The sequence below is a fragment of the Amblyomma maculatum genome, chromosome 8 (genome assembly GCF_055883805.1).
Source record: "Amblyomma maculatum isolate TAMU_Amacu chromosome 8, ASM5588380v1, whole genome shotgun sequence".
Lineage (NCBI taxonomy): Eukaryota > Metazoa > Arthropoda > Arachnida > Ixodida > Ixodidae > Amblyomma > Amblyomma maculatum.
This window is the reverse complement of record NC_139351.1, coordinates 66,773,213-66,785,769: the sequence shown is the minus strand read 5'-3', so window position 1 is coordinate 66,785,769 and position 12,557 is coordinate 66,773,213. Positions and strand designations below refer to the sequence as shown.

Genomic DNA, 12,557 nt, shown 5'->3' with positions numbered 1-12,557 from the left:
AGAAAATTTTGAAACTTTCCCTCAGACAGAACATCAATCCCTGACCGAAGGGACGACGGAAGTTCCCAGTTGAAGAACACTCTTAATGATTGGGGCTCGAACGCGAGTGGACTTACTTTTCCGGGCAGTAACTATAACCAGCACGGCTAGCAGGTGTCGGGTAGAGGCCAGATTTTTCAACAGTCGAATATCTGGGGAGAGCCTGTTAAGTTGAAATAGATTTCAATCAAGGCAGTGTTTGCTCATAGCAAGCAGCAATTGAATAATGTTGGATAATTGGCCGATACTTAAAATCAGCTCCGCCGTTGGATATTACCAACTAGCCCAACAACTAACTCTACTAGAGTTATGATACTTGTATTTTTTTTAAACAACGAGTTCTTAACAAATCCGCAAAACAAAACAGAATCGACGAGTACTTGTTCGCCTAGAAGCAATGCGGTATGAAATGGAATGTGTTCGTAGCAAAATGCAGTAAAATATATTTTCCTAACTTCCTCGAATCGTGGGTATGAGATTAAACTGTGATTAACCGAGAGCTCATCGCCGCACATTTCACACACAGGTTTGTCTTTCCTTTTTCGTTAACAAGAAGCTATAGATGATGAGTGTGCCCTATGCGTAGACAACTTAAAATAATTTCGATAAAGTGTTCCTGATGTCGGCATGATTTCCATTCCCCTAAAAAGAGCTCTACAGAATGTAGCTTGCTGTTTTCTTCATTTTTCCAAGAAGCTTACCACCTAGCTCTTAGTTTCCTGCGCACCAACTTTATGCAATCCCTGTGGGATATGTTCTCACGTCTTATTTTCATGGATCTGGCTTGTGCAGCGCGTCTTCTCTATCAATACCCTTAATCCCAGCATTACTGGAGACCCAATAGAATATTATGTTATATTATGTTTTTGGGGACGTTATCGTACTATGTTGTGTATTATGCTGCCAATTAGCGGTTCAACTGTACTTTTAGAGTTCAATGCAGTAAGGACGCCTGAAGAATCAGCGTAATAATGCTATCTTTGATGATTGCATGCCTTATTTTCCCCACAGCAGTACAAACAGCATAACGCTCTGCAATGAAAACTGATACACTATGGGGTAGTCTTGTTATTTCTTCCGTTTCGTCTTGTACTATTGCATTTCCGACATAGCCATCAGTTTTTCGCTCACAAGTAGATATGCTGGAAGCGGTGCACGCTATTTGCAGGTCACCTACATAAACTGAGTACAATATGAATTTAGGAATGAGTTTTGCTATGGGGTTCATTTTGACTATGAAGAGGGTATTGCTCAGGATGCACCCCTGGGGTATACAATGTTCTCTTGAGTAAAAGTACTGGAGAAAGTGGCACCTAGGCGAACTCTGAATGTGCGGTTGGTGAGGAAGTCGCTCAAACTGCTCAGCACCCTGCCGCGGATACCTATACTCCGCAAGGCCACGAAGGATACCGAAACTCCATGAAGTACTACCGTAAGCCCTCTTCAAGTCAAAGAAGACTCCGATACAGTGTTGGTTGTGGATGAACGCTTCCCGGACAGTGTTCTCGAGACGGACAAGGTGATCGGTAGTTGAACAGGCTTTCTTTATATCCACACTGATGTATGTCTAAATGTCTCCGGGATTCGAGCATGAAGGTAAGCCTTATATTTATAACACTTTCGAATTATTTTGCTACGCAACTAGTAAGTGCTGCTGGCCGGTAACTATTTGGGACCAGTTTTGATTAAGGGCACTACAATGGCTTCTTTCCATGCCTCAGATATCTTTCGGGTTATCTATATTTTATTAAAGAATTTCAGCAGTGCTTCGATGACGGCTTCAGAAAGATGCGCAAGCATAACGTAGTGTATATTGTCTGAGCATGGCGCTGATTTTTTTTTTCTTTAAACAGGATAATACTCTATTTAGTTCTTGTAATAAGTTGATCGCAATCTTCATGCATACCTTATCTCAAAGGAAGTTTTTGTTTTTCAGCTGTAATTTCGTGCTTTAGGAATGTGTGTGTGTAATTAGACGAGCTTGACACTTTGAAAAAAATGCTCGCCCAAATGTTTACCAGTTCTTCGAATGTTGTTTGTATTCCGGGAGCTGTGCGATTATTGAGAATGTAGAAGGAGTAAAATTGCCTGTGAGTTTCCGTACTTGTTCTCAAATTTTCTTTGATGTTAGTGAACTGTTAATGGATGACACATATTGTTGCCATAAGCCTTTCTCCGCAGTGCGTCTGTTGTGCCGTGCTCTGGCTCAAGTCCTTTTAAAAATAACTAAGCTTCCTGCGCAGAGGGTACCTGCGAAAGATGCCCCACGCTTTGTTTCGTTGCATTTTTGCTAATTTGCATTCCTGTGTCCACCATACCTTGTGCTTTTTCCTAGTGTGTTTTATGTCTCTTTATGGTGACTAAAGCTGCTGACATTATACACGCAGTAAACTTTTCATTTGTTTCTTCTGTACTGAGTTCTCCAGAGTGTTCTTTTTCCAACGTTGCATTTGTTCTAAAAACTGACCTATCGACAAGATGATGGTTCCAGCGTCATGGCTCGTTTGGATAATGGGTGTGGATGATGATACTTCAAGTAACGACTCGTATAGTAAGCCCTGCTCCATAAACATATCATCATCATCATATATGGTGGCAGAATCGAAGTAAACGTCGATATTGGCACATGGATAAGCAGACACACAGACGCGGCTATCTTGCCGATGCGTTTGAGTGACGATGAATACTGCACCCAGCACGACACAAACACGAGGACGAATCGACCGTTATTTCCGAGCCATACCCTCTTTCGATTTCCTCTTGACAACGCATGCAGTACAGTTCAAAAACGCCAACTAGCCACGCTTCGAACTTCGCCGACGGTAATCTGGTTAGCAACCAGCAACGAACCCGTTCGGTCGAATACTCAGATGTGCGTTTCAAAAGCGTGGATCTTCGATCATCGCCTGTAACGGCAATCATCCAAGACCCTCGAGAAAGCGAGGGTTCCCAAGGCTGTCTGGGATTTCCCGGCCATTCACGAAGTCAAGCATGATGAGAGGAGAACTTTATCCGGGAACGCCATCTACATTCACCAAGTGGCTCTACTTTTCTCAAAATAGAGGCTGGGTCGAATGGGTCCTAGGTGCGCGTCACCGCCACAACGAGCGTGCGACCGCACAGTGCGTGCCTCAGATCGAAACGACAACGCAAAGCATTGGGTTGGTTCAGTCCTCAGCACTCTCAGGCGATGAGCATTGGATTAAAGGTACTGTTCAAAGGGAGAGTATACCAACGATGCATATGCAATGGAAATAATTTGTTGCGAAAACAGGAAGAACAAAAAGAAAAAGCACGGGCCTGCTACTGGCTCTGTAGCTGAGCCACCTAAGCTGCCTCGTGCGGGCAGTGGAGAAAATAGAGAAGGAAGAAAAAATCACAGTGGCTTAGCCTAGGAGATTGCGAAAGCGAGAGGCGAAGTGTCTCCAATGGAAGACGACACCCTACCACCCACAGTGCACCTAGTGGGAGAAGCGCGAAACACTCAGCGTGACTACGAGCCACGCTACGCTGAACAGCCGACTTGGTAGCCCAGCTCTCCCGCTGGTATGACGTCAATAGTCACGTGGTGTAAAGCGTAACTACCGGACCACGCTACGCTGAAGGTTGGTTGGTTTGGTTTGTGGGGTTTAACGTCCCAAAGCGACTCAGGCTATGAGAGACGCCGTAGTGGAGGACACCGGAAATTTCGACCACCTGGGGTTCTTAAACGTGCACTGACATCGCACAGCACACAGACGCCGCTTTGTTCCGCCTCCATCGAAACGCAGCCGCCGGCGATCGGTTGCGGACCCGAGTACTCCGGCACGGTAGTCGGGCGCGTGATTCTGTTCTCTCAACGGTAGGTCTGAGTCCTCTGAGCAGCATCGCCTGGCAATAAGCAGCGGACTCTGCGTGGCATTCTAGTGTCGTCACGTGACCCGACTCGGCCAGCGGTGCCATCACATGCCCGTTGAGCGGATGCGGACGAGACACCCCAGCTAGCGGCACCTCCGCAAGCACCAGTCCGGCCACCCGCGCGACGCCGACGGCCAAGAAGGAAGAAAAGTAAAACTGCTACAAGCGAGCGCGCGTGACACTTTTGAATCGTTGCCACGAACGGTTCAATAACGAGAAGAAAAAATAATCCAAAAAACGCCTCCACGTGACTGGGCGTAGCGGATTAATTTTTATTATTGTTCTTCCCGCTTTCGCTGAGAGCATGCGGCTAGCGGGGGAAAAAAAAAAAGCGGATACATACGCAAATGTTGCGCCATGCACATACCACGTGTGGCGCACCGTGACGTCATGTGCAAGTGCAATCACTTGCACATGACCCTCGACCACATAATGTGAGAAGGTGCAATCGCTTGCACATGACGTCACGGTGCGCCACACGTGGTAAGTGCATGGCGCAACATTTGCCACATAATCTGTGAATGCGCTAGCTCCCCAGAGGCTAAAGCAAATATAAATTGTAGAGAAGCGTGGGAAGCCCTGCTGCTAAGAAAGGCCCCTAGAAACAAGCCATCCGCCTGGTGGAAGAAGTCACGAAGAGTCAGAACCTCTTTGCTTGCTTTTAATCGCGGAGGTTCTGGCCCCCGTCCCTTAGGCCTGCGTGCCGGGGGCTTGTACTAGGGGGCCTCCTATAATAATTATTGGTTCACAGGAAGGGAAAGGCACAGTATCTGTCACACTTACTATGTGGACACCTGAACCTATGTGGACACCTGCGTGCCGGGGGCTTGGACTAGGGGGCCTCCTATAATAATTATTGGTTCACAGGAAGGGAAAGGCGCTGTATCTGTCACACTTGCTATGTGGACACCTGAACCACGCCGTAAGGGAAGGGAGGAAGGTGGGAGTGAAAGTGGAAAGAGAGAAAGGGGAGCCATAGTGGAGGGCTACGGAGTGATTTCGACCACCTGGGGATCTTTAACGTGCACTGACATCGCACAGCACACGGACGCCACTTTGTTTCGCCTCCATCGAAACGCAGCCGCCGTGGTCGGGTTCGAGCCCGGGAACTCCGGACAGTTGTCGGGCGTCTTACCACTGCACCACCCCGGCGGGGCTAGAGGGCTTCTTTATCTGGTGGAAGAATAAAGTTGTTGCCATCACCATCATCATACCTTCTCGATATGCACCGTATATTAGCTCTGGATTGTAGAGTTTCCGAAGATATCCACTGCTTAAAGCTCAGAACAAAAGGAACCGCACAACATTCCATAAGGCTATGAGCACCCATCTTGAGCTGCAACAGGAAATAGTGGACACGGACCGCGGCCAGAGTTGGGTGGAGGCGAAATGCGAAGACGCCAGTACGCTTCGTCATGTCATCCAAATTAAATAATCCCCGCCGCGGTGGTGCAGTGGTTACAACGCCCGTCTACCGTACCGGAGTACTCGAGTACGGACCCGACCGCCGGCGGATGCGTTTCGATAGAGGCGAAATGTAGAGACGTCCGTGTGCTGTGCGATGTCAGTGCACGTTAAAGAACCCCAGATGGCCGAAATCACCGGAGCCTTCCACTACGGCGTCTCTCATACCCTAAGTTGCTTTGGGACGTTAAACCCCACTAACCAAACCAAACTTTTGTGACACTCGGCTCGTGGAAAAGAGTGATAGTAATACCTTTTCTGCCCCCTCCCTAATCCATAGGGGCACCTGCTGCTGGAACCAGAAGAATAGGTACAGGTAGCTATACTTAACAATCTGCATCGGCATTCGGCACAACGCAATAGAAAACGGATATTCTGTCACACTGATCCACCCCACTTCACAGATTTTGAGAAAACAAGCCTGCAGTGGCTTTGAAAAAGTGGCTGCATACCCCAAGCTCACGGGTTCAAATCCAGTGTTTCGACAGAGGCAAAATAAAAAAAATGCGCATGTTCTGTGCGACATCAGTGCACATTGCAGAAATCCCAATTGGTGTAAATTATCCAGAAGGCCTCCACTATGGCGGGCGTCACTCACAGACCATGCTGCTTAGGCGTTTTTAGCCCCACATACAATACCATCCAGTCATTATTGAGAAAAGAAAACACAAATGTGAGAAATGTTTAAAAGTTCACCCTCACATGTGCATAAATAACCTTGGTTAAAAGTCTCTACCCCATACCCTCAGATCTGTTTTGAGCCATACAGCAAAAAGCATCAGTGGCACCACTGAAGACCAGAGAGCCTTGGAAACCTAAGACAAGGGTTCTTCTAAAACACCTCCTATAAACTTTTACAGCTCGAGCACTATATTTAATGCCCACTACTGCGATAAAAGCAAACTAAATGGAATGAAGACTTTTGAAGTAATAATTAACAGGACAAAGTCATGCAAAATCAGAGGGCTTACAGTCCCAAATCATGCATAATGACGAGGATGCCCACTGTAAATGTGGTAATGTGGCTCCTCACGTTTGACCTTAGTTGTGGCGGCTGCATTTTGATAAAGGTGAAATGCAAAAATAACCATTTACTCAGACGAGAGTGAGCTTTAAAGGTCGCAGTCACCTTGAAGTTCCCTATCAAAGTATACCTCACTGCCGACATTGCAGCCTTGACAAGTAAAAGTTTGTTAGCTATTAAGGAATGATAATGTCTGCCTTTCAACACTGTCCAGCAATATAATAGATTACATGCAAAAACAGTTTCCCAAGAAAGCTGGAGAGAGCGGGAAATCAGTCAAACGCATACATTTCTCCATAACATAAAGTGAGCAGAGTAAAGCCCAAACAAAAATGAGTGTGTAGCAAGGCAAAAAAAAAAAGAGAGAAAAATGCAAGAAGAGGACTAGCCCATGGTAACACACACTGATACTTGCCAAACTAAATAACCAGCAGGAATTCCTCCAGTCAGTGCCCATAATTCATTTTGTACCACTACGTGTACAGTTTTCACATCAACCCAAGCAAACACTTTAAAATAGTAGGCATCATCTTTTCATTACACCAATAAATAATGCCAGCCACTGCAGTGTTGCATGTAGGCTTCTAAGTGCTTTTGCTTCCTTAAGACCTCTGTATATGAAATAGAGGAAAAGCATGTCTTGTCAGATAATGCTAACCTCTATTTTCAAGAGCCGTCAATCTTCATAAAAATTTCAGTGGGACTCGTCGTAAAAACAGAGCGAAAGAACATGAAAAGAGAATGACACCTTAAGAGCTGACTTCCAATTGATATTTTATTATGCACACATACATATATAACTTCTCTCATTAAAAAAAAAAGTGAAAAAGGAAACCTGGAAACAACACTGCTCCATCACTGCTTCACATATCTCATTTCTGAGAATGGACCTTTCAAGAAAGCAATTGAAAGTCAGCACTTGTGCCTTTTCTGTTCCATTTTCCATTTTCTAAACTATGTTTACAATGAATAAAAGAAACCAACCAGTTCAGCTGTCCTTTCTTTTCAGTTAAAACAGCTTCTGTTCCTTGTCCTGCCTTTTATTTTAAACTATTATTTTAACATGACAAGAAACATACCATGCTGTGTATTATATTTCATGCTGCATTCATGCCGGTGCATTTTAACACATTTTCACTGCATGCGTAAAGATTTCAGTTCATCTACCCCCTCAGCTGCAAAGACACTTCTGCCATTAAATAAAAAAATGTATTTGATTTATTCGTCTCTCTCAGTCTAAACACTCCTGCAGACTCCAATGAAGGAAAAACTAGCAATTCATAGACATTCAACCATCTCTTTTCTGCCCTATTTTTCCCAACCTTTTTTGTAAATCGCACTGCTCTTCAAAGAACAATAAAAGTATGATCTCAATGTCCATGCTGTAAACTGATAACAAAAAGTTCCCAGCCTTCACAACACTTAATATCTAACCTTACAGCAAATACAATAGCAATAGATTCAAGCAAAATTTTAGCACGCCTGTATACTTTTATGTAGCTAGCACGTGCTAACAATGGCTCAGCTCGTACCTACCGAAAGAAGCCACAGGAATGAAAAATAAGATTGCATGTGCTACTGTAGTGCGCAACAGCAGCTATCGAAGACTGGCATCGATGTCGAGAAAAGCTAGTTGTGTAAGAGCCATCCATTCATCTTCAGGAAGAGAACAGTGTGAGCAATGCGCAGCTGTCCAAAGTGTCGAAGTACCACGCATCACTGGGCAGGTGAAGTGACTAAACATAACCTCACATTTTCAATGCACTGTGCAGGCTTCAAAAAGCTCACGTGTCACCACAGAAGTCGCATTTGGGCAACATGGAAGGATGAGTGGCCCTCACCTACCACCTGTTGCACTGACTAAATGCAGACTTAGGACAAAGTAATGCTTGCACGACTTGTTTATCTCGGTAAGTGAGCAAAAGTACTGTAGCTATAAATGAAATACACTTGCATCTGGAGTTTGTGGCTAGTAAACAATAAAAATGTGTCACAATCAAAAAAGGAATTACAGAATATTAAGACATTATGTAAGGTAAAACTAAAGAAGTTTGTGGAAACTTGTAAAAATTCCCTCTCGGTTTACAAGTAGCCATTTTGAATACGTACAGATTTTGAATGTCCATTGCTCATGCTTGTGTTCGATATGAAGTATGACGTGCTCTGTTTACTATTATTGTAGATTAGAAGACCAAATTGACCGCTGATAGCTTTTTAGCATACCAAAAAGTACACTCCATGGAAAACATTTGAGAAAGGTTCCCTATGGAAATCGTTTTAGTGGGTAGAGCATCAAAGCAAGGGAACATGTTTTCAGCAAAGGGTCTTCACTGGTTTCTCAAGAGGTACTTAGGTACGTGCTATGTTTAGCAACCTGTGCAAGAGCTGCTGGCAGACAACTTGCACTGCAGCACAGTCAAGTGCTAGCTGCCACACACACACTCCACAAAAACAGCAGCAGCATAATCTGCAAGACTGATGTGAGCTAGGGCAACTCGCCACTTCATCTCGCAGCTCAGCTTCAGATAATCACACAAGTGGGATGACAACAAGGAAGGCCATTGTAATAACCTTTGCACACTGTGATTATTACGAATGCTGCAGAGGTAGGAGGCTATACGTAATAAACAGGCTCACATGAAACCACTAAACTGGAGCTATTACATGCATCATCATCTCCATCGGAAACTGAACCTGGAAAATTTTAACTCTAGAACCGTATCAAGTGAAGCTAGTCTAGCAGTGCTGTTCATCATGCCATAGTGAGGTTACAAGGTCAAACGAGGCGTATACTGCAATAAATGGTGGGTACATACTATGCTACTGATGTTTAGCGGAGAAACAAGAAGTAGGTGCTGGATTCCTGGCCAATAAGCATATAGCTGGTAGCACATACAGGCATATTCTTTTAAGCTTAACAAGAAGTATAAATTGAAGGCTGTACAGGTCTACGTACCTATATCTAGTCATGAATTTTGCAGCTTTTTGATGCAATGTTTCTGTTCAACTGCTCTTCTTATTTTTTTTGGTGAAGGGGGGGGGGGGGGGGGGGGAGGACAATTAATCATGAAGTCTTCTATGCAATGAGGCATCAAAGCACAAAGAGCACTAAAAAAAGTATGCATGTAATATATTACTGCAATCCTGACACAACAGAGCACTTGCTTCACAACCTGACCTCTGCACCTGCCTGTAAAACAATAAATCAAGGTGAAAGTTACTGAAATGGCATCTGACGTAAAGCAGCTGATGGGCAAAGACTTAAAGGTTGTATGCACCTATAGCTCAGACTTGAAACACTACTGTGCCATCATTCATTAGCATAGGAATGACGCTCGCAAAAGACTATAATTGGCTTTCACCCTTCGAGCCACAGTCTGTCGCCTGCAACGCTTGATCAGCTAAGCAGACGACGGTACGATGCACATGCATATCTGCATCAAAGAACAAAGCCCGTTTGCAGACGACATCGCCCTGTCGATCGTCTGCATCCCGCGTCGCACGGTTGGCAGAGCTCTTAATCATAGAACACAACGCTTGAATGCATAGCGCACTACACGTCCGTATATACCCGGAATATGCTGCGTAGCACTGAACACGTGGGATAAAAAGAAGAGAAAATATCGACCCTATCGCAGCGAGATGAATGGTTCGTGCATGGTTTCGCGGGCGACTGTATGGAAGGGGTTCACGTAACCTCCGGGCGCGAATGCGTTTCGTAAAGGCCTTCAGCACGTTTTGAAGACTTACCCAACTGAGCAACGACAGCGGACGGACGGACTTGATTGACGCTAAGTGGGAACTAATGTACTGTGAGGCACGTCCACGGCAGTGACTGCAATGCTCCGCGCAGGTTATCTAAGCGAGCACGGTGCATGCGTGCAGAAAACCCTGGCTTCTCCACCCCCGATACGGTGAGCAGAGCCTTTTCTGTTGTAATTGTTTCCTCGGGCAATGCAAAAGAAAGACGCATTATCAGTATGTGAGCTGGGCATGCAAAAGGATCTAGAGCTGCGACAATTGCCCGCCGTCGTAAACTCGACAAGGGGAAACGGGCGTGACAAGGACAATTTATGCGGACTTCTGATATGTGTTTTAGCAATAATGCGCGCCACGCTGAAATGAGCGCAGAAGTGGCAGCTGGTAAAATAATAAACAAAAAAAAACTTACCCAACTTCGAGCGGCGGCGCGCAAACTTGTTCACGACGAAGGCCATCGTCGAAGCAAGTCGGTCGAGCCGTCGTCGTTTCAATAAAAAATAAAAATAAAAAATGCAAGCGGAACACAACACACAGAAAAGCTCGAAAGAAGGGAGGAAGCACAAAGGAAACGAAATATCCCGCGATCGCTGATTCTGCGCCCGCACCAAGTTTTGTTTCTTTCCAACGTCGCTTCCGTTGATGTGAATGTAGGGGTGAGGCTAGTTTCTTTTCGAAGACGGCGCTAAAAACACCGCAACAAACACGCTCGCTGTTTATGGCACACACAGCAGCACGTCGACGGTCGGCTGTACAGCACGTTTTTCGGAACGGCTGACCACGTTGGTACGGCCGCACAAGAAACACACGGGGTAGCCGGAAACATGTTTACCCGAGAAACACTCCCACGCTTTGCGTTGGAGGAGCTATGAGCCAGGTTTGCCGAGTTGTTTCCAGTACAACAGGGCCACAATCCAGGTGCAGACGACGATCGCGGTCCAAAGCGTACTACAATAGCAGACGATGCTCCTCTCGTTGCTGCCGCGGTTCGCACGCAAACAAAGGGGGGGCCGCACGCACGAGATTAGCAAGAGCTTGGCAGGCGCACGCGCCTCAGCTGCGCGACGAACGAACGGGAAACGACAACAGCCCGCGGCGGCAACGCGGAGCAGCCTCCGGTTGGATCACAGCCATGATTCACAAGCTTCATAATCGCGCACGGACACGATGGGAGCACCACCACGCGTTGCATCGTGGGATACGCAGCGCCCCCACGAGTCCTGCCTGCCTCACTGCCTCACTCTCGCTCTCACACAGCTTCTCGGTCCATAACAACACTAGTTGCGAAACAACATGCCCCATTGTGTCGTGCGACGAAATATAACCACCTACTAAACGAAGCAAACTAAAACTGCCAAGTTGTCGCGCCGCTTGTAGGAACTGTGTAAACAGATTGCGCCAAAATCTATCGCAAATGTAGGCGCAGTAGAAATTTTCTTGACTCATAGATGGCGCAATAATCTTTTGACGTCTCTTTTGGATTTGTGGTATTTTCCTATGGATTAGGTCGGTTTTGGGTTCGGAGTTCGAACTTGAAGCTGGCTGCACTTAAAGCCTGCTCAGAAAAGATTAACAAGTGATATACAGCATTAAGAGGAGATGTTAGATGTATTCATTGAAAAGAAAGGCAAAGAGGTTGGCCGGAATGAATAAAATCCCATATGTCGCTTGTGGACTTGGATGAGCAGTTCACCGAAAGCAAGCTGTCAAGGCCAGTGACACATACTTCTGTACAGCTTCTAAAAAGTTTATGTGGTCTCTGTCCCTGCTTAATTCAGTTCTGTAGCTAGTATCAGTGTTCTCGTTCCTCTCCTATACAGAGCGCAGTGGCAGTGAACGTAGGATGTGCAAATCAACACATCATCGTAGCTTTGAGCATTCTATCAGTCAGATTCTTATTAATCCTGGTTACAGTATCACGTACAGTCCTGGAAATAATTAGCAGTTCTCGTTTTGTGCGTATTTTAATTTGGTGAATGCATGTAAAAGAGCCGTAGGTGCCAGTTAATTTGCTTGCGTGTTTCTGTCCTTGACTAATGCACTATTCATTAATGTACTTATATGGATCGCCACTGGATGTTTGCTTACGAGTGCTCAATAATATAGAATTTGGTTTCGTCTCTGCGTTGTTTCGGTTTCGGTTACATCAGCAATGCAATGGTATTGCATTAAAACTTTAATATAAATTACGCGTACTACTTAAATCAGACTACGATATAAACGCTGGCCAACACTGCAACTGTTTTACCACTAGGCTAAGAGTCACGGCGAGAGAAGAACCGGCGATTCAATTGCAGTTTTTCACACGTCTCCGCGCGACCTTTTAAGTCATAGATGTCGCTTGGCGGTTGAAACCGAGACAGGTGAAGGAAGG

At 45.5% G+C, this 12,557-nt stretch overlaps 1 protein-coding gene across 3 annotated transcripts in view; it reads right to left on the bottom strand.

Moving 5' to 3' along the window:
- Positions 1-11,333, bottom strand: part of dop (microtubule-associated serine/threonine (MAST) protein kinase dop) — a 364,897-nt gene extending 353,564 nt beyond the window's left edge. For 2 of the 3 annotated variants that reach the window (XM_084576407.1, XM_084576408.1), the window contains exon 1: positions 10,596-11,333. The gene's annotated coding sequence lies outside the window, so the exon portion shown is untranslated. The remainder of the gene's footprint in view (positions 1-10,595) is intronic. The other variant, XM_084576409.1, reaches the window with a different exon arrangement.
- Between the last annotated feature and the right edge of the window lie 1,224 nt (positions 11,334-12,557).